Here is a 24,092-nt window from a genome sequence, read left to right on the forward strand (position 1 = left end):
TAAATGATAATTAGAGAACCACTGACCTTTTTCCTAATCAAGACACAGTTAATGCACAGAACATATTTTAGTGCATAAAGGAAAACTTGAGCTTAAAGAAGTAGGCTAAAAATACTACACTTAGGGGCCTATTTATAAAGCTGTGTAAAATTATGTATGCCAGAAAAACGGTGTAAAAAGCAGTGTAAAATTAATGGTGTATTTATAAAGCTGTGTTATATTACTCTGTTGTATTTTGGTGTAACCCATTCAAGCAATCTACAATGATGAAGCAGTGTTTTACATACGAGCTGGTTTATGCAATATACTCAGGCAGTTAAAAAACTAGACTTGCATACTTGTTGTTTTAACGAGGACCAATGAAATTGCAGAAAATGTTACAATGCTGTACAGTAGCCAACAAGAATTCTTTCTTGACTATACTGAGTAAAATAGTTTGAAAGACAGAAGAAAAATCTTTAGTTCCATCACTTACATGTATATTGTATATATATATATATATATATATATATATATATATATATATATACACACATTTCTAGCGTAAGTATAAAATTTAATTTTTCATCCTTTAGGGTAGTAAAAGCGGAAGGCACACTGTTTTTTCATCTGTTCATCTGTGTTTCCCTGCAAGAACAGCTGATGTTCTGGTAACCCAAAAGAAACGGTGTGTCACAAAATTAGAGTGCTAATTTAAACTGTCACTATTACTTCATGTTGTTTAGATAATTGATCAAATACAAGAAACACCACAATATACAACAATGCTAGGGGAGCTTAATTATAGACGATGGGCAAGGCCTGAACTGTGCTTCTCTAAAACAAGATTCTATTTTAGAACATAACAGAACAATTTAAATAGAAAACTAATCAGCTCCTGTATAGTTTGTAAAAAGTGCTAGTGACCTGCTAGCTGTTTACTTTATGATACGTGTATGACAATCTCTTAATCATAGCAATTAAGGAAAATGGTGACTGCCTAATTATAAAACCTTTGTACGTAATGAAAAAATAGAGAAGCAGTTTCTATTAACAGTTTGTTAACATATTTTTATAAAGCACGACAAGGGAACTCCTCAATTGCCCTTCGCTTTCAACCATCCCTCTGAACCCCATTGTTACATACCTTAATGAAACACGAGGAGCCAGAAATGGGTAAAAAGAGGGTACAGCATTTATTCACATTTTTAAACCAAGCAATAATGCAATAACAATCGTTTCTACAAGATACAGCTTTACCGAACATTTTACTGAATCACTGCAATGTGTGATACAACTGTCATATAAATTCTGGTTTCAGTCATATCTCTAAACAAGCCTTGGCTGGTGTCACAAGGCAATGCAAAACATGTGCATGCCAGTAATCGACTGTATAATGGTAATGATCTATGGCAGTAGCAGTTGAAAGGGAGAGTGGCTCCAATAAACACAAGGGAAATTAATGGAAAAGTGGTAATTCTTTTTGCTACCTGCCCCCCCCACCACCACCAACAACTACTATTTAAGTGTTGCTTGCATGGCTTGTGGTTTCAAGTTTCATAAACTGCCACAGTCTCTTAAACTGGCCTGCCACAAGCTAAACCGTAATGACCCTCATAACATACAGTATTCTGAAGGAGAATGAGAAAAAGCATGGCCTTTCAGTCTAAGGTTGTGGTACGAAAACCATGGGGGAGTAACCACGTAACCATGGACAACATTATACCTCTAAAAAGTAAAATTACTGTCATGACCTGTACAGAGATATACCAAACAAGTATGCTTAGTATCCCCCTGGTAAAAATTATTTGGCAAAAGAAAAAACTGAGGATGTAATGACCCTATAACATAGTAACATAGTAAGTTGGGTTGAAAAAAGACATACGTCCATCAAGTTCAACCATAATGCCTATATATAACCTGCCTAACTACAAGTTGATCCAGAGGAAGGCAAAAAACCCCATCTGAAACCTCTCTAATTTGCCTCAGAGGGGAAAAAATTCCTTCCTGACTCCAAGATGGCAATCGGACCAGTCCCTGTATCAACTTGTACTAAGAGCCATCTCCCATAACCCTGTATTCCCTCACTTGCTAAGAATCCATCCAGCCCCTTCTTAAAGCTATATAATGTATCAGCCAGTACGACTGATTCGGGGAGGGAATTCCACAACTTCACAGCTCTCACTGTAAAAAATCCTTTCCGAATATTTAAATGGAACCTCCCTTCTTCTAAACGGAGTGGGTGCCCTCGTGTCCGTTGGAAGGACCTACTGGTAAATAAAACATTAGAGAGGTTATTATATGATCCCCTTATATATTTATACATAGTTATCATGTCACCTCTTAAGCGCCTCTTCTCCAGTGTAAACAGACCCAACTTGGCCAGTCTTTCTTCATAACTGAGACTTTCCATACCCTTTACCAGCTTAGTTGCCCTTCTCTGGACCCTCTCTAGCTCAATAATGTCCCGTTTGAGCACTGGAGACCAAAACTGAACAGCATATTCTAGATGGGGCCTTACCAGTGCTCTGTAAAGGGGAAGAATAACCCCCTCCTCCCGTGAATCTATACCCCTTTTAATACAGCTCAGAACCTTGTTTGCCCTTGCAGCTGCTGCCTGGCATTGCTTGCTACAGCCAAGTTTATTATCTACAAGGACTCCAAGATCCTTCTCCATTATGGATTTGCCTAGTGCAGTCCCATTAAGGTTATACGGGGCTTGCATATTTTTACATCCCAGGTGCATGACCTTACATTTATCCACATTAAATCTCATCTGCCACTTAGCTGCCCAGATTGCCAGTTGGTCAAGATCCTGCTGCAGGGATGTCACATCCTGGATAGAATTGACTGGTCTGCAGAGTTTTGTGTCATCTGCAAACACTGATACATTACTCATAATACCCTCCCCTAAGTCATTTATGAACAAATTAAACAAAAGTGGACCCAGTACAGAACCCTGAGGGACCCCACTGAGAACCTTACTCCAAGTAGAGAATGTACCATTAACAACCACCCTCTGTACCCGATCCTGTAGCCAGTTTTCTATCCATGTGCAAACGACTTCACTAAGACCAATAGACCTTAGCTTAGAAAGCAGTCGTTTGTGGGGAACGGTATCAAATGCTTTGGCAAAATCCAAATAGATTATATCTACTGCATCCCCACTGTCCAGCTTCTTACTTACCTCATCATAAAAAGCAATTAAATTGGTCTGACATGACCTGTCCTTCATAAAGCCATGCTGATTACTGCTCATAATGGCATTCTCCACTACATAATTTTGAATGTGATCCCTTAACAAGCCAGTAAGTACTATTAATCTGCCAAAAGTTTTTGTCGTACAAAAATAAATGTGCACTTAAAAAAAGGATGCTTTGCTTTTCTGATTTTGCCTGTGTTTCATAAAAAAAGAAAACAAAATTAGACTGTGAGTGCTCCAAAATGGACACAATGAAGAGCGCACATTCCTGCAGTTCATAAAGGTACTTGCATTCTATTTGCATCCCTCAGAGTGCAAGCACAAATACTTCAATTTTGCAGCGTTGGTTGCAACTGTGTTAGGTGCAACCACAGTGACACTGATATTTTGAAAGAAAAATGCTGCATTGTGATTTAAAATCAAGGTGGTTCCATCTGAAGTTGCACTTTGCAGACTGCATTTGTGGTCATAAATGACCCCTTATAACTTAAGTTAGAAAGAAACCTGGGACAGCAAGGCTGGCAGTGCTAACCACAGAGTCATCATGTTATGACTAGAAAAGCAATTAGGGACAGTGAACTCATATGTAATGCAATTTGCACACATGGTCGGACTGGGCTGGCTGGGTGTACTGTGGATCACAGAATCTAAAGCAGTAACAGAACTAACAGCAAGTCAGCGTTATCACTTCTACATTTCTATGTTACATGCCTCTAGGCAGCATCACATGCTGTCCAGTAACAATGGCTCAGCAAGGACCAGGTAAAGGTATAATACATAGGTATAAATTTGGTATTTCTATTTTAAAAATAACTTGATTTGAAACCATAGACAAGTTATCTGAACTCTCAGTCATGATGTGGCCCACTGTTAATTTCCTTATGAAACGCCTCTACCGTAACCACAGCTATATTTCTATGACAAGCAGAATTCATTATGTCAGATCACAATTAAGTAAGAAAGAAGCTGAGATTTGATAGAATTCATTGTATTATCCATCTTAAATCACTTCAATATATACTATATAACAGTATTATTTTTAGTCATATTAATGGATGCCTACATTTACCATTGCCTTAATTCTAAAAAGCCACTCTGAAATGATATGGGGTGTAACTTTTTGAAAGGCCAATGACAAAATCATATGTTTGCTCACAAAAATACAAAATGTGAAAAAAAAAAAAAAAAATCTGAAAATAGTAAATGTTCCCCTTTAATCTTAAACAACCATACAGGATGTATTTAATAAATGATGAACTGGATGAACGCAAGACTATTTTTGGTTCTTGAATATAATTGTTATAAAGACAAATTACAGTAGAATATGACATGTACTGTGCAGGAGAAATATTTGCCCAATTACAAATTACACACAATGAATACAGACTGAAGCTCAGATATTAATGTTGTATAGAAACATGGAAATTTAGCCGACTGTTTGCTATTTAGTAAATGTTCATGTCATAATATACATTTGTTTGACCCCATAGGTTTGTGAAATTTTCCAAATAAGTGCATAAATATTATATATCCTGTGAAATATAAACTAAAAATATAGGCAGTGCTTAGTGATGGTATGTGCACAATGACTCACTGAAACTTATGTATTATAAAAAAACTATTACGCCGGTTGTAAAATATGATTATATTGGAAGTCCCTTCAGACTGCCATGACAATGGCCTCGGTGACTTCCTGTACCATTATATCTTACTTTAAGAAGTACGTTATTCCATATAATATACATTTTATCCATGGTTTGAGGGGTTTTTTTTTGAGTGCTACAAACTTTGTAGTGGACAGGTCCAGTTACAGGAAAGAATTTCTTTATAGAAGGCAATGCAATGTCTTGCAGTAAAGTCCACTCCAACTGGCTTGCATCCAGCGGCTTAAAGAGAGCATGGCCCCACTCCTGGGGCAGATTTCCCAATTCAAAGTGAAGGGCTTATATATAGGCCCCAATGCAGCTGCTCTGATGGTAGATATTACACTGTTTGCAGGATTACATGGTGAGCTTAAAATTGCATACTTCGTAAAGACTAGAGAGCTCTAATAAGCAACCTGCTGGTCATCTAATACATACTGTACACAGTAAGCTAACATAAATGATCAATCATCACCACTTAAATGTTTATGTTTTTACAGAGAAGGCTTGCTCAAAAAGATGGTGTATTCCTAGATTATTAGGTTAATATGTTTTTTCATATGGATATCACGGTTTACTGCTGTTGAACGTACAGTACATGAATGTTCTTTTTTGACTCAATCTCAGTCTTATTTATATGTGTAGGCTAGGCAGACAGAGCTTTGGCAACAGATAGAACCCTGCAATTCTGCCCCCCCCCCCCCAAAAAAATGCAGCAATTACTCAGGTTTGTTATTGCCCCCTCATAATCCTTTGCTTAAAACTCAGATACTTTTGACACCAGTATTACTTACTTTGTATGCTAATTAGCAAGCGTAGGTTATTAAACCATGAGAAAAAGAGTATAATGCCCCACAATAAGCAGAAATAATGAAGGAATAGTGCAATGATGTTCCCCCTCCAAAATCATTAGCTATGCAAGGCCCAGTGAATAGTGCAAAGATATAGCTGACTGTGCTACTGAAATATTATCTATAGTATAACAGATATTTGCAAGGATACAAAAGCTGACAGTAATGCTTCCTTTACACTAAAGCACAGGAGTATAGCACCAACGGCTACTGTCAGCTACAGTGAGATGACATTTTCCCTTAAAAATAAATAATTGCTAACAAGTTTGGAAAATCAACCCAAAAAAAGAAGTGGTATGAGAAATACAGGTTTTACTCATAATGTGAATTTAGTTCTACTGAGATAAAGTTTTTAATCAAATGTTGTCATTCACTTTGCTTTGTGCCTTATGGTCCACTTTAAATATAGATATAGCTTAATTAGGAAAATGCCTAATGTGATATTAATATAAAACGAGTCAAATGCATAAACCACCTTTAATGCACATCCATATGGCCCCTGATTGAAAGGTTGGCTTGCATTTTTATGGGCCATGTGCCATTGTCACTCCCCTTCATTTTTAAAAGCACACATTTAGATTATGCGGTTTGAAAGTTCTTAAAGGGCATGTATTAATTCTTATTGTAAAGTGTACGATGTGGGACTGAAAGCAGCTCTAATAAGTAGGGTTGATAAGTAAACTTTTCCCTTTTCCTACTTACATTTCAATCTGTTACCTAATTGTGTTAAAACATATTGCAAATCCTGTTTCAAGGAAGTAAAAAGATCAGTGTTTTTAATGAATGCTTTTAATCAAAATCCCTTGCATCACACTTGTTGTGCCGTTCAAATTTCTTACCAACTTAAGAAACCCCATATTGCCATGTCCATATCATCTCTCTGGTGAATACTGCTCGTAGGAAAAAGGGGTTCAGCAGTTACCTTCCACACTGGAACAAATCATTCCAGTATGAAAATTATACTTTAAAATCTAAAATCTGTCATTTTCACCAAGCGTTACATAATGGATTGAAAAATCAGTCCCTAAATAATGGTGTATGTGACTGAACTAGGGAGCTAAACAGTGCAGAGATGCAATACAGCAAAAGGAAAAATGAGAATTCTTCTGCCAAGGATGCGGGTTTCTATTGCTAATTTTCTTAAAAAAGCTTTTGTTTCTGTCTAAATATAATCCTATCGCCATTTAAGGCAAGTTGGTCCTCTGTTTAATCTTTTAACGCATTTTTTTTTTAAATTTAAACCTTCTCTTTATTTCACAGAATTATTTCCAGAATTTATGCAGTGGTTAACTCTGCGCCAAGATTTTAGTGCACAAAAATTCCGTTTTTCTAATAAAACACTTCAGGGAAAGCATGGACTACAAATGGCTCCCAAGTGCTGCTTTCTAATTGATCTGATATATATCTCAAATTATTTTCAAGGTTAAAGTAATGTAGGAAGGTAAACCCATTTAAAAAAAAACTATATATTTTTAATGTAGCATATATAGGTATCAGGAATACATTACAGAAACATTAGGCTAGATAAATATTATAGAGAAACCAGTATAAGTTTGACATATTATTATTAAAAAAAATGTATCAGCTTATTTCATCTGGCTTCAATAGCTTTAATTATCTGTTATAACATTGGTCATGTACCATAACGCTACACTTCAAATTATAATTGTCTGTTACAATGGTTAATTCCACAGCAATATTTCGGCTTACACTTAGTAGAATAAATAACCTAGTAGGCTCTTAAAAAATTTGGACATGTTAATCTACTACAATGAGTGAAATCTGGCCTAAAAGCAATAGAATAAGGCCACTGACTACTACGGAGTCCCAACTAAATGGCTTTGTCACTCAAGACAGTGTAGGATAAATGTCTGCAGCACTAAGTGAATGTGCTTTACTCATTAACATGGTGTCTCCTAGTGGCGAGACACACTGGAGAGGAAGCTTTCTGTGCTTTTAACCTTTTGATAATGGCAGGCTTTTAGTTTCCAAGCCTGTCAATCTGCTTCCCATTTAAAGTCAGGGAATTTTCATTTTAATAATCCGAGGGACCATTTTAATTCTGTATTCAGCTGTATCAGATGTAACAACAATAAAAAGTTCATGTGATCACTCATTTCTGGCTTTTGCATCAGGCTAGATAATCTATCTCTGAAAAAAAACACTGATATTTGCTGGCTTATAGGTACAACATCAGATACATTCTACTTTGAGCAGTTATGTTTTATATCATTATATATAATCTTTCATTTGTGGAAGTCTTAGCTCTAACATTTCATTTTGTGTTCAGTATCTAACATCAGCTTTGGAAACTTAACCCAGTATGCTTGACTGAATGTACCTTGCTACAACTCTGGTTGGCTTTTGTAAGAGGACTGCCTTATGACAAATTAAGAAATATTATAGCCCAGATGGAGGCCCAGGTTAAAAGATAATGGCTGAGACAGGACAACAAAGAATCTATAAGCTGAATCAGAAGCACAACTCTAAAACTAGTGAAGTGCCAGTACAGAACAATCATTAAAACCATTTTATGATTCTTAACCTAAATACAAAGGAGTCATTTAAAAAGCAATGTAGCTGCATTTTAAAAGAGCAACAATTCTACTATCTTACATGGCAGTAAACAGTGCAGTAATGCATGACTTGATAAGTCCTCATAAAAATAACTGTATGAAGCTGCCAAATAACAGCAATAATACAAATCAGATACACTTGATTTGCACTTGATTTACTAAACACCATGTCACTCATATCCCTTATTTCTTTCGGATGCTTCCTCTCTAATGTCCTTATCTACTGTCATTGCTGCGTGCTTACATACATTTGCCATTTCTCAAGTGGCAGATAGCTTACTATTTGATATAGCAACCTTTTTTTTTTTTTTTTAAGTACCTTCTTTTGTTTACTTATCAACCCTTCTTATTCGAACTGCTTTCAGTCCCACATCGTACACTTTACATAAGGAAAAAATTAGTTTGTGACTTATTATCTACCTGCCCCCATGTGGTTCTAAGTTTTAAATTTAATTTAATATATTCATTTGTTTAATATTGTTTATAGGCATCAATACATAACTCTATTATCCAATCTATAAAGTAGTTTCTATAATGTTGCTGCATTGTCTAGATTGAAAATCAATCTCATTAAGTCTGAAGAACTTAATATTAATCTTTTCAAAGACACCATGTACCAAATTAATCTAATTAATGCTTGATTTTCAATGGCAAATTTCCAGAACATACACATAAATATAGACCACCGATTGTTTCTTGCACATGTAACTAAGCTATCATATGTCTCTTTTCTGTTAACGTCCCTTATTTAGTAATATATTATGTACATTAAGTTATGCAGGAGTGAGTTTCATGATGAATAATCAGCTTATATTAAGGGCTTTTCAAAAGGATGACTTTGTAGGACAGTAATGAGAAATCTTAACATGCAGCTCTCATGAGAAATATAATCCTACTAAAGTACTAAAGTAGAGAAGATACTGGCAGGTGGAACGGGAGGACTACTTATCTGCAAAAAAGAATGTGCAATGTCTGTATCTGCTTGAGGCACTGTGGCCTGCAAGGTAGATATATTGTATTTCCCCTCCTACTATAGATGAGAGAAAATGAACAATTATCTACACTTTAAAATATCAAGTTACTTCTTTAAACTATGAGGGCTACAGTGTTATTTTGCATTATGTTGCAAAGGTACAAGTTTGAATAAAGAGGTACAACTTACCTTTTATCAAACATACAGTATGTCACATGTTTTTAAATGATAGTAAATTACCTATAAATTCTTACTTTGTCACATGTAAATAAAGTGGTTTAGCAGTTTGGTTACATATCATTACACATTTTGATGTGTTGCTAGCAAAGTGTTTTTCCTATAGGATAAAATGTGCGTGGAAATGTAAAATCTGCATTTGGCACTTAAGAGCCAGAACGGTAGGTTCTATAATCTGTGGCAGGTAACTGGTTAATATTCTTTGTACAATCTTTCTGTATGTCTGAGGCATTCCCAATGACTTCAATATAACATTGCCACCTGCTGTTCACTTGGTGTAGTATTGTTTCACTGAACTCTGGAGAAAATAGAGTTCATATAGAAAACAGTTCCCATACAAATACATTTAAATAAGAAAAGATAAAGTGCACTACAATACATACAATAGTGTACACTTCTGCTGCAATGTCCTCACTGAGTTATGTTCTTAAGCATTTATAACATGAGTGTATGCACAAATTGTGGAACAAAGAACATTTTGCATGCATGCACCCAATCTCATATTGGCTTGGATCTACCAACCCCTGCACATACACATTTCTAAAAAGTGCACAAAAAGATCACTTTTGGTTTTGGGAATCCAATTTACTGCCACAAAGAAAACCAGAAACTCAATTTCATGCCAGCTAAAGTATCAGCTACTAATCAATCTGCATGACCTAAGCCTAACAAGGGAGTGTAATAAACAGTGTTAATGAAAAAAAAATATACATAGTGTGAGCATTTCCTTTTTGCAAATGCATTTTTCTCTGAACATACAATGTATTTAATCCAATGTCTATAGTTTGGTCTCTAGTTTGTCATTTGTACTTGTGTACAAATGTTTGTCATTTGTATTCAGAAAAAAATGCTCTATGGGAAATGTTAGCAGTTAGCATTTAACAGTCTAATACAGTACTTAATTGATTTGTATAGGTTATCAAACCAGTCTCAAAACTAAGTGGGCAATGATGCTGTTCATAAAAATACTCGTGCCCATAAATGCTCCTCAAAGTAGAATGTAGGGCAGAAATGTTGTACATAATGTTTTGGGCTTCTGTGCCAGCCCAGGACAACCGTAGCCCTTTAGCAGGGAAGATCTGTGCCTCCAAAGATGCCCCAGTAGCTCCCTATCTTCTTTCCTGCTGATTCCCTGCACATGCTCTGTGCTGCTGTCAGTTACTGAGCTTAGAGATCGACCCACAAAACACTGTATATATAGTATATAAATGTCACAATATACAGCTGATTAGTAATTAATTTAGATTCTCATTACATGGCAGCTTTAAACCAATGCAATTTGCATTTGAATTTATTAATCAGCCATGTAGCATCAGCGTATGTAACAGTTAAACATCATTTTCTGCTTGATAATTTGCAACAACCCCTAAGCTTAGCTTTTTTAACAGCTTCCCAGAGAACACTGAGCATGTGCATGTCAATGACACCTAACAAAATCCAAGATGGGGAGCTCCTGTGAGACCTTTAAGGCCTGGACTGTTACTATTATAGATAGGATGGTGCAGTAAGTCCAGTATATACAATTTACATTTCTATCCAAATTCATTTTTAGGCTTTAGATCTTCCTTAAACATAAATTAAGCTATTGCAAATGTGCCAGCTCTGATTAATTATTAGGCAACTGTTAAATTACAGTCAGCCTGGAACCTTTGGTAATTCCACAACTGACATCTGGCATTTTGCAGTTTGAACATTGCACTGTGTTTGTAAATAAGGATGTTGGGGTGCTGGTTATGTTGACCCAGGCTTCAGTCTATGGCAGGAAACTTGAAAAATAACAAATTCCACTGGAGAGCCAAGCAAGTTCTGTGTGTGTGTGTGTGTGTGTGTTTATTTAGCAATGCATAGCACTTTACAGTGATGCTTAACACTATATTTGTTCTGTTTTTTCATCTAGAGATTAGTTTTGTGGGATTTTATGCTAATATATATGTATGAACATTTATTGTATTATGGGAACTATAATGAGCAAACATCATGATTTTTATTAGATTAGAGTAAGTATACTTTTTTAATAACTGCCTTACCAATTACAAGGAAAGTACTATAATAATTATAAATGTTTGGAAATGAACATTTATCTTGCTTCTGTGGGGATGAGCAAATTATGATAAACCTCTCCTGGCATAAATAAACGAAGACACTGAATAACTTTTTATAAAACACAGGCACCTTACTAAGTTCTTTCTTTTAATATTTACAATTCTTCTACAAATAAAGCAATAAACAGGGTGCATGTTTGGTAACATAAATAGTAACAATGTAGGATTTATTCTGCACACACAATATGGAACCCATATGTTTCATCTCTAGATATGTACTTAATAAAGGCCACAATTTTAACACAATCATTTTGCAGCAAAACCAAAACTGCAGACCATAGAAAGCATGTAGGCCCAATAAAAAAATGCATGTTGGCATGACTAACGCATCACAATGGCAATATTGCAGAATAAGATATTGTTTCAGATGACTTACTCACAAAGTTTTATGACTAATCTCACTTTGGGACATACAATTTATAAACTACATTTGCTACTTCTGAATCTAGTGGCGTAACAATAGAGCAAGCAAGGGGGCGCGGGAGACAGGGGAGCCCAAACCATGGGGGTCTTCTTCCTATATTGGTATACACAAATCCCTGCTCCCTGCCGGCTATTGGGTAGGAGAGCAGGTGGGGTGCAGGGATTTATATTTTAGTGAGAGGGGGGACACATGCAAACAGGAGGTGAAGGGGCAAGGTAGGGTTTGCTACTCTGTCCTGGGGCCCCTCTGAGAATTTTTTTGTTTGCCCCCAAACATGGATACTTGAAACACCATTTGCACTACTCTACAGGTGCTAAAGAAGGTACAGGAGAAGAGTTTCCAGATTCAATAAGAGTAACTTCATCAAATGAATTGACAATCAGTTACTTGGCCAATCAGATTGATAACAATTGTACTAGTAGGAAAGAGATACAACAAATATTTAAAGACCACTATTTTTTTTTTACAACACAGCACATGAATTATATTTAAAAAACCCACTTCCAACATTATAAAATGAGGATCACCCAAATGCATTATATATTGCACAACACAGAAGTGAAGGTTTAAGGCCTCTCCCATTGTGATGATGGTGGCTTTCTCTAAAACTGATAGCTTACTTCATTGTAGAATCTGTCAGCAAAGTGCTTCTGCCAGACTGGCTTGATGTTTCCCATTAATGGAAAGCTTGTTTTCTTTCTAAGATAGCTCATTTATTTACTCCTAGAAAAAATATGTGACCAGCAACAGACAGATATGAGATCGTTCATAATAACTTAATGGGCAATATTTATCCAGACAATACCATAGCAATCCTGGGGCAAAGTGATTGCTCCTTATCAACAGAGAACATTCAATTGATTTTTGCTCAATGCTTTACAATGATAAATATGAAACAATCAATTTGGCAAAGAATTGCTCAAGGCAATTTTATCATGATAAATATAGCCATAAGCGTTACTATCCAGAAAACAACAACAATCACTGTTTTAAAGCATTTATAGAGCAGCAATACATTTACAAATCTAGTAATGTTGACATCAAAGAGTGAAAAGTACAGTACATTGCAAGAACAGTAGGTTCAGACTTTCCATGAGAGCAAGTTTATACCATAATCATGTTAATATAATAAAGCATATAGTTTGTAAGCTTTGCCAATTCTCCAACCAAAAAATCTAATCTGCTCAGCTGTAAATGGTGCATTAACATTCAGTTCACGACTAATCTTGATCATAAAAACAATCCATCGATCTGAACTGTACATATGTTTTAATCCTTTTATCTATACTTTAACATCCCTGGCATTGATATTCTATTGACTGCATTTTATTAAATCCTGCACGGTCAATGTATTTTAAAAGCTGAAAATGAGCTCACGATGCCAGTATGCTCACTATGCCGCACCAATCATACGAGGCTTTCAAAGGGAGCCCATGTTCTGACAGTGCTATTCATAGTTAAATACTTTCTCTATCTAGCTTTATTGACTGCACACCAGAGAGATGTTAACAACTTAATGTATCCCCACAGAACACACTAACTAGTGAAATATGTGAGTAGTTGTATTGGTTATTAGCTTCAAATAGTCTATTACTGTAAAGCAGCTTTATGTGCAGTGTGTTCTGGGTAAAACTTTAACATCCTAGCTTGCCATGATTCTTTGATCTTACCACGCCACATGTTGCCAGACAACATCAAAGAAAGAGTAACCCACAGACATACAATTTGACGGCATAACCAGTCAGGTGCTGTAGAACAAACCATTTAATACATATTCCATTGGACAAACTGTACAAATTCGGACAGCACACCAAAGAATTTTCTTACAAGAGCTATTATGTAGCAAAGCATGGGCTCAGACCAAGGAATCTTTTTAGAAGACTCCTTAGTGTGCTGTCTGAATTTGTACAGTTTGTCCAGTGGTGTGTGACCATAGGGACATGCATTCCATTAATCATTTAAGTACGGACTCTGGGCATTTTTTCTAATAAAATTTCAATTGCAACATTTATATCTCAAAAGCAAGCAGCCCAAGTCTACAACAGAGGCAAGAGGATTTTCTACAATAAATTTGATGTCAGCCAGGTTACGGAACATAAGGAGAATACTGTACTATTAAATCAAACATTAGAAGAGTGAGTTTAGCTTCTCTGTGTTAAATAAAATGATGTCCTCCAACAACAACCATATACAGTAAATCAGATCATGAATCCAGATTCTCACTCAAGAGGTTCCTCTTGCTTTAGGTTAGCTATTGGTCAAAACCAAGAAAGGGAAAAAGTTTTAGTAAAACCATTCTTTATAATGCTAAGCAACAATCCACAATCCACACAGGTGGACTAACTCCAAAGATTTATGTCTACTGAAATATGTGGAGGGGTCCCAATTATTTATTATTATTATTATTATTTATTTAAAAAAGCTAAATTTATTCTCTGTTCCTTATTGTCTGCTCTGATAACTATGATACTACCCACTGCTTAATTTTTCACTCCTATTATTCACCATCTATTAAAAATAAACTATTACCTGTTCACTGCTGCCCCCTGCTCCTTGTTTGAGCAAAAATGTTATTATTACTGCCGATGCCAAATCAGCCACACATAACTTGGTTTTTCCTTGGATTTATTCTACGGTTGTTTAATCTTTGCCGGCTCAGATAAAAAGAACAAACTGCAATCCTCATGAGGGATGAAGTGACGGATAAGGAAAAAAGCACTAGATTTATCTTACTATAAAAGTGCAAATTATCTGCTTCTTTTCCAGCAATAAATGCCACCTATGATACTTATTTTGTTGAAACTGGGTGACTCACATTTCTTATAGTTGGTACACCCACTAATTGTGGACTCATACCCACAACATCTAATCTGTTTCTTTAGTAGAATGCTACCTTCTGCAGTGCTTAGGCAAATGCAATTCTGCTCTAATATGCCAACCACCTGTCTTGCTGTACAGAACTGATAGATACTTATATAATGGCTTTTTAGTTCCCCGAGAGCAGGCATCATGAGGGACTAGGTTACCTGGTGTTGCTTTCCTGATATTCCTTTATCTATTGAACATGCCAGCTGGCAAATTTTGTTTAAATCTGCTGACGAAGATTCAGAGCTGTGGAATACAAAGTTAAGCATGATTGTAATATTTATAGCCAACTAGCATGTCTTGCATGGAAAACAGGACTTGCAGCTCCCTGATGTGTTTCAGCTGATAGTGACCGGCTGCTGCCTTATGGTGAATACACAGGGCACACATGAAAAATGTCCTATTTTGCTTTTGCATTACACTTGTATAAAAAAAAAGCTCTCACAGGTAAGGTCATTTGATAATATATTGCACTACAACACTTTCTTATTTTCAGCAACCAACCCCAACCCTCCAGTTGGCTTCAACTCGGATGATGTTTTGGCAAGTTTTTTTGATAACAATATGCCACTTCTTTCAATTTTGTATTTTCTTGGGATTGTATACAGGAAAGGGAAACAACATGTGAATATGTTGCAAAGAAATTTGCAAGCTCTGGTTCATCCTGCGCAATTAACACCTGGGAAATAGGTCACTCAATCACCTTATCTGCGGCCTATTTGACTGCAGTAAATTCTGTGCTGCTCCGCATCTCTCTTTTATTCAGGGTTAGGATATTGATGACTCCAGGACGCACACAGCATGTCACTTTTATTCATTGTAACTTTTGCTGACATTTAATTTAACAGTAACTCCTACTTATTAAAGCTTTGCCCTGCTATTTATCAGCTTGCTCACTGTAAAATTTCAGTGCAAACGCATTTTGCTGCTGACAAAATTGATTTAGTATGACAAAGGGAACTTGAACTGTGATGCGTTTGCTCTGTTTTATAACGGAAAGGAATAAAACTATGACATGTGAAAAATATAGTCTGAGACTAAACATTCAGCAAAACAGAATTGTTATAAGGAACTCTAAATACAATAATGAGTCAAGTCTTTATTTTGAATCAGAATTACATGTTAAAAACACATGGCCATTTGGATTTTTCTCTCTCTTACTTAAGACAGAGGTTTTTTTTTAATAACCTTTTCAGTATTAGAAGTTGTGTCTATAAGCGTGTGTGTTGGTTCTAAAGAGGCCAGTCCAAATGACTAGGTTCCATAACGGCAGTTTTAGATCCTCACTGGAAACACAATGCAGTATAGGAGGGTCCAGCCCAATGCACAGTTAGGGTTACATTTCTTGTAAATGCTTATTTGGTGTCAAATATAACTGCTACAGGAGAGTGACTGTATTTATATACTAATATCTGTACCCTATATCCCCATTATACCTTGTTGTGCATGTGGGGTGCGATGAAATGTTGCACTACAAAGAAAACCGAAAGCTCTCGGTATGAACTTAGTGTATATTAATATTTCCTACTCTGGGCCTTTGCAAGTCTGTAAGAAGATAATTATAATACTGTAGCAATATTATAGCAGCCATGAATTTTTAAGTAGCGGAAGAAATGTTTCACTTCTACACAATAGCTAAACTGATTCTGAAGCAGAGACGCTAACACAAGCAACTGCCGTATGGGAAGGTAAAGTAGCATGGAACCTGGGGGAAAAATGCCTTCTTTAAAAATTGCACAGTGAATATTTTACTGAGCAGCCATTAATTTCTCTGGGCTCAGGAGGACTAATCAGACTAAGGAAGACCCACGTTTTCCTAACATCTTATTGACAAAAGGAAATGTTTAGTTGTTTATTTTACATGGTTATTGTAGGCAAAATAATAGGTGATTTAACAAAATACAATTAGAAAAGTGAGTTGATACTGCAAAGTGTTGCACAGTCATCTTTAAATGAAGCATGAATGTAAATAATGTGGCACTCATTATTGTTCTGTTCCAAGGACTGAATATTCTGTCAATACTTACTATAACTGCAAAAAAAAATAAAAATAACAGGCAGGTACAGGCAATTTTAAGTGGAATGTTCATGAAATTATACATAATTTATTTTAAGCAGAGCTGCCTTTTTTTTTCTCTCCCATATTTTCCGGAAGAAGAGTTAACCGTCATTCATTTCAGTGTCAATGTTTGTCACACGTCATACAGTCTTTTACATTGGCTGCTTAAGCAGAAGCTCCAGAAGAATTTAGGATTTGCAAGCAGAATTATTTTGAAAGTGCCTTTGTGAAGTCTGCTTTAGAGCCTTGGTGATACTATAAAAGGTCTTAATCAGCATCACGCCAATGGAGAATAACCGAAATGATGATGCTATGGCATGATGCTATAAGATGGTGCTCACTCAGACAGCATAGTGGACGCAGATGGGATAAGCAGTTGGTGCAGTTTCTACAGCTGAGCATCAACGTGTATTTTGCATTACACCAGGAAGGCTATAAGGAAATGCCACAGTAGCAGTCTACTGTACGGAATCATGTTATTAAAATACAGACACAAATGAAAAGTTGCTATTGTTGTTTGTATATATTCCACTAAGGGAACATAATGGCATCTCTTCTGAGCTGCAAAACTGTAAAACCATCCACACTGAAGGGACATTAGAATAAAGGGGGGTCTCGGATCGAGCATCCATATTGACATCTGCTGATAGCTCTGCACTTTTCCATCAGTTAGCAACACTGCATATGTATCAGATAATTGCTCATTAAGCCGCTTAATGATAGAACATAGAAAGGCAGCATCCCTGAGGCTTACCCTGAGCACACTCAGGCTCACAGATACACACCTTGCTGCTCTAAGGATCATACCACTTAATAAGAAAAACAACCCTTACAAGCTCAAGTGCAATCCATGCACATATTTTTATTAATAATTAATTCTATAGGTGGTAAAAAGTGAAGCCTGATAGTGCTCGATAGAGTACATGGTGGCTCTTTCGGATGATATGAATTAAACACAGCCAGAAATAAAACTACACAAACTTCAGGTGATGAAGGCACCAGAGGTTTTTTCTCTTTCCGATTAGAATATCAGAAAAGTTTTCTCCTCAAGCAATCTATAACTTGGGAGTGGAACTCACCACCTTGGGCAGCAGCCAGAATCTCATAAATCTGGTCAGAAAGAAGACTGTAACAGTAAGATAGGATACAATTTTAATAAATCTTAGACTATAGTGTGAGGAACAGATCAGACTTGCCAACAGACTTTACATTTAGATGAGATGACACCATTTTTTTTAAACTTTTGTAAACAAAAAAACCTCGGCGATAGACAGAAAGTTGACAGTACTTCTTTTATAGCTTCTCCAAGTGAGAAATAATTTGAAAAAAATACCCACCACTCTGTGCTAACAATCCAGATGCATGCTAATTAAGTGATAGCATAATGACCTATCAATAACTGTCTGTGCTTGCTGCTATTTTATCAACTGTAATATTTCACGTCTTGTGACCAAGTATGTTGACGACAGACAGCAAAAGTGTATATCTGTGTTTGGATTATCTTCACATCTGCATACACAAATCCAAGACATAAGGGGGAGAGTAAAAAAAAAAAAAAAACTTTTCCAGCAGATTATCATAAAGGCTTTAAAAAAGCTGTAGCATCCTGAACAACAGAAATGCTACATACAGATTTGTGCTAAATACGGCAAATGCAACCATTGTAAGACGCAGTCTGAGAATTTATACCCTGCTAATCCGGCTCTTATTCGCTGCATAACACATTAGAGACAATTACAAGGGCAGTTTAAATCCTTGAACAGAGAAGCTTTTGAAGGCGCAAAAAGCAAGCAGCAGCTTTTATGGCTTCTGGCAAGTTATTCTGTTAATTCTGAACCTTCAGCAGAAGAAAAAGTCTGTTGTTCTGGCTGTTCAGTGCTTTCTTAAAAAAACTTAAATATTAAATATAAGGAAAAGAGCATTTATATTTCAGTACCCAATGTAAAGCCCGCAGTTCCGGATTATAGATCTGTACATGTATCTGCTCTCAGTTTCTCTTAAGAACTCGCAGAGCGATGAGTTACGAATTGGACTTGTCTCAGTGATTACAACACCTATATATAATTGCATAAAGAGAGAATATCATACTCTATCAGCAAAATAGAAGACCTTTAGAGGAAAGCTTTTAAACAGAATGCATAAGGTCTTCCTCATGAACTTCTTTATTACCTGGATCTATGTAGAATACCAATTCACAACTACACCACAGGTTGACATCTTTGATCTCACCTATTGCAGAAGCTGTGCGGTTGAAAACCAATTTCACTGAACAGACTGTACTACATTGCATATAAATTACCCTTCAGCAATGGGATGTCTTTCTCAAGACTATGTTGAAATAGGCTGGTTTGGTGAAGATACTCAGCCAAGAAAATAATTCAGTGGAGCAGATACCTTATAGGGGCATGAGATAAAGTGAGCATTGGACCTTCTTACATGTTCCCTGCTCTTTGGTCGCTTCTCCACATGGAACATGAAAAGTGAATGTATTCCGACTCTTGCCGACATTCTAACAAACAACCAGGCAACTTACTTAAACTGGTGCCAAGGGGTATGTTTTAAAATGGACTGTAAAATATATCATAGAACTGAATCTTATGAGATTTATGGTAAATCTCTACCTATGTGGGGAAGGACTCGCAAAGTCAACCCTATCCCTAATATAACAATTTGATTAACTTTCATAACAAAAGTTGAAAGAGAATTTCCAAATAATTCAAATAGTCCGTACCTCTAATGTATAAATGATATTGAAAGAAAAAATTATTTCTTAAGTGCGGTACTGCAATACCAGTAAAAGTAACACTACTTGGGAAATCTCTTATTATAGCATAGTAGGTTCGGGAAGCCATTGTACAATAATATTTCAGATTAAGCACTGGATACTTCTGTGAAATGAATACTGCATAAAGAGAATGATGTACACCTTGCAAGAGGGAAGATAGATGCGTGTGGCAATTCAGTGCTATTTAGAGCTGCAATCCGTTTGTTTTATTGTTCCACTGCACTATGAAAGATATATATCCCTCTGTCTGAATCCGTTAGACACAGAAATTTAAAGCCTCACTCAAGATTGACGCAGAGTATTGCCCTGCATTATACAAGTGGCTGGGGCAAACGTTTTATTCTTAGATTGATTTTACCTGGACACTACTTGTGCACTGAATAAATACACAGCACAGACATTAATCAATATCACCCTGCAGAGAGAGAGAGGAGTCAACTTAAATGTATCAGGTTTTAATGGGGGGAGGGGGGGGTAAATCTATGAATGCTTTGTATATTAATCTATGTTTAAATCTGATATATTCATGGCTGTCAGTTCACAGATTAATGATATATTGGTGTCTGAGGTTCATTTTCTCAGCACACATTTGTTGCTTACTGTGAATGAAGACTTTTTTCCCCCTCAGTGGTTCACCACCAATACACAGATGATTAAAGCAGTGCTGATGCCTGAGATGAATCTCAGGTAGACTCCATCCATTTCGATAGCCAGAAACTGTTGTGCCTACTGAAACGTTCCTTCCCTGCAATTGGCTTGGCTTGTTAAATGGAGAACATTGCCATAAACATGCTCATAAATATTTACTTATTCCAGATCATCTCTGATATACTCCTGGATCAAGCATATAATCAAATGCCAGAGCCTTATATCAGTAAAAAAAAGGCACTGGTTTTTAATTTGGCTCAGCCACTTACTGCGCTGTACTGTATCTGCATTAATACAAATATACAAGGGGTATAAGCAGCTGGGTGATCTATGCAGTTATTCCCCTGAAGTGAGACTGTCAGAACCGAGCATGGTCTGCAGAAAATCTACAGCATCAGGTCACTTCATTCCATATATCACTACCAGTTGCCTTACTGTGTGAGGTGTTTGCTTTTCCATTTTAGACCTGCAGCACCAGGCAACAGAAGGGGGTGTGAGGGTCCCTGCTAGAGTCCTTTGCACTGCTCTCTCCCACACTCTCTCGCTCTCCCAAGCAGTCAATAATGCAGCCAAGTGATCGTGCTTGGTCGATCATCAACTGCAGCCCATCTCTGCAATCCCCCTCATCATTTCCCATCACGACTGGGGCACGACTTTATTTTTCACAGCTTCAATGCTCCTATGGTACGGTTTACATGTATTAAACCCCAGCTACAAAACCCAGGCACTGAGAAGTAGAAACGGCAAGTGCATCATGATGAGATTTATCATCATGTGCAGGTGCAAATAAATAACTGCTAACGCTGCAGGGTGTTAATAATAAAATGAGCTCTTTAAGGCTTGATTATATATACTGAGCTGGCTATGCCTAGGCAGTGGATGACAAATGTCTTCATAGCAAGGATTTAAATACTTAGGATGTGGGGTGGTAGGGAAGTGGCATCCCTTCAAAGCCTCCAAAACACCTGCAGCAACTGCACCTTCCATCAGCAAAAACATGTATGTGGAGCTGGGCAAGCCCTGAATCAAAGTCTCTTCAATAGCAGCAACTTGCATTTGCATCTGAAGGCACTTTGTAACAATGAGCACTTTCATCTGACTTGCCTGGATGGCGCATGGAATCCTAATTCAGTCATCAGTCAGTGGAAATATACACTGGGGCTGGCTCTAGGCTGGACACTTGGGGTTTGCATGTACCATTCAATCCTTACCTTCAGCTCCTGGATGGCAGAGACTGGCGTGCAGCTCTACGGCAGCAGCAGCTCATCGGCAGCATCATCTACAGTAAGGATGGCTGTCCCAGCAACTGGAAGTTGACGCGTTTAAAGCAAAAATCCTTGATGCCAAATCTCCTTTCTTCAGTCCACAGCTGGATCCTGGGACTGCTGGCTGAATAAAATGTGTATCCAAAGTTCTGGAGGAGTCGCTAGCATGGACTGGACGTGGGCTCTCAGGAAGGTAATTCCACGCCGCAGAGCAGGTGTCAAAGTCTAATAACAAGTTTGGCTGGTAGCCCTCAGAGAGCCATCTATCCTTTGGCGAGTGAGAGGAGGGAAGAACATTTGGCTGCGATGCTCTTGCGCTGATCAGAAGACCCAAGAGGCAGATCCGTGGCGGCTCTGAGCACAGGTCACTGGAGATGGGCTGAGCAGAGCGCTCGGAGCTCCCTATGTACAAGCGCTGAGCAGCTATAACCCTCCTGTCTGAACTCAGCTCTGCTCCTGCCAGCAGCATCCCACTCGCTCTCCCTTCCTGACATCAGCGCTGGGCGGGGCTTCGCATGCAAATCACCCAGCCTCAATCTTAAAGGTGTCTAAGATACAGGCTCTCTAATTCAGTCCCAGTTGCAGGGAGCCAGGACTGCAGTAGCTCTGGACCCCTACGTGCCGGCTCTTCACATAGCATTGGGTGCCCGCCTGGCAGCCGTGTACTTGGTGCTGAGCAGGGAATCTATAGAATCCCTTGTACCTCTGCCTTTTTAGTGTGAGAATATGGACTGGGAATAAAATAGAATTGTCTGTGTATGGGTGTACGGCAGCTGGTGAGCCGTTAGCTGGGAAATAAAGACACCGTATGTATAGTAGCAGTGTATTTCAGCGTACGGCTGCTGCTAACTTCTCCCTGACTGGCGGGGGATGCTGGGAGTTGCAGTGCAACAGTAGCTGGAGGGAAGCAGGCAGGCTGCTGAGAGTGGCTGAGGTACGGTAGCTGGAGGGAAGCAGGCAGGCTGCTGGGAGTGACTGAGGTACGGTAGCTGGAGGGAAGCAGGCAGGCTGCTGGGAGTGACTGAGGTACGGTAGCTGGAGGGAAGCAGGCAGGCTGCTGGGAGTGACTGAGGTACGGTAGCTGGAGGGAAGCAGGCAGGCTGCTGGGAGTGACTGAGGTACAGTAGCTGGAGGGAAGCAGGCAGGCTGCTGGGAGTGACTGAGGTACGGTAGCTGGAGGGAAGCAGGCAGGCTGCTGGGAGTGACAGAGGTACGGTAGCTGGAGGGAAGCAGGCAGGCTGCTGGGAGTGGCTGAGGTACGGTAGCTGGAGGGAAGCAGGCAGGCTGCTGAGAGTGGCTGAGGTACGGTAGCTGGAGGGAAGCAGGCAGGCTGCTGGGAGTGGCTGAGGTACAGAGGGAAGCAGGCAGGCTGCTGGGAGTGACTGGGGTACAGTAGCTGGAGGGAAGCAGGCAGGCTGCTGGGAGTGCCTGAGGTATTGTAGCTGGCACTGCGCTGAGAGAGCTGGAGCCGGACTGCCTCTCGCACATTCCCCAGGGAGAGAATCTGCTGCTTTAAATAGAGCCCCGCTCTCTGCCGGGAATCCCTGTGCGCTCCCAGCTCCACAGCAGCGTCTCTAAGCGGGGAAGGACTCGCCTGGCAGCCCGGCCACTGGCGCTTCAAGGAAAGCGGCGGCCGCTGGGTGGGCAGGATACGGGGGCTGAGGCGGTACACCCCACAGGCACAGGGGGTGAAGGCTGGGGAACTTGGCATTGCGCCTTGGCACAGGCTGCGGGGATTCTGGTGGGGCTGTGGGAGAGAAAGACGGGCAGGATTTTTGTGGGCTGCTCGCACTGTCACTGTGGCCACTCGCTTCCCTGTCTCATGTATGGATGTTGTGCGCCACTTAGCAGTGCGGATAGACCGTAACCGAGAGACTGTATAATCCCACCTGTCACTATGCGCACACATTGCACTTGTGTATTCATTGTGTTACTATAAATCTGAGCCTCCCTCCGTATGTACCTCCCGCACTCACTGCACTCACTGCACATGTACCTCCCGCACTCACTGCACATGTACCTCCCGCACTCACTGCACTCACTGCACATGTACCTCCCGCACTCACTGCACATGTACCTCCCGCACTCACTGCACTCACTGCACATGTACCTCCCGCACTCACTGCACATGTACCTCCCGCACTCACTGTACTCACTGCACATGTACCTCCCGCACTCACTGTACATGTACCTCCCGCACTCACTGTACTCACTGCACATGTACCTCCCGCACTGACTGTACATGTACCTCCCGCACTCACTGTACATGTACCTCCCGCACTCACTGTACATGTACCTCCCGCACTCACTGCACATGTACCTCCCGCACTCACTGTACATGTACCTCCCGCACTCACTGTACATGTACCTCCCGCACTCACTGTACTCACTGCACATGTACCTCCCGCACTCACTGTACTCACTGTACATGTACCTCCCGCACTCACTACACTCACTGTACATGTACCTCCCGCACTCACTGT

The 24,092-nt window shown here is 38.8% G+C and overlaps 1 protein-coding gene across 4 annotated transcripts in view; it reads right to left on the bottom strand.

Annotated features, from left to right (window-relative positions):
• pcdh11x (protocadherin 11 X-linked) overlaps positions 1–22,920 on the bottom strand; it is a 797,852-nt gene extending 774,932 nt beyond the window's left edge. For 2 of the 4 annotated variants that reach the window (XM_031891054.1, XM_018096773.2), the window contains exon 1: positions 21,556–22,920. The gene's annotated coding sequence lies outside the window, so the exon portion shown is untranslated. The remainder of the gene's footprint in view (positions 1–21,555) is intronic. The other 2 variants (XM_002936199.5, XM_004916890.4) reach the window with 2 other exon arrangements.
• Positions 22,921–24,092: the final 1,172 nt, after the last annotated feature.

This window comes from Xenopus tropicalis, chromosome 8 (assembly GCF_000004195.4).
Source record: "Xenopus tropicalis strain Nigerian chromosome 8, UCB_Xtro_10.0, whole genome shotgun sequence".
NCBI classification, from domain to species: domain Eukaryota; kingdom Metazoa; phylum Chordata; class Amphibia; order Anura; family Pipidae; genus Xenopus; species Xenopus tropicalis.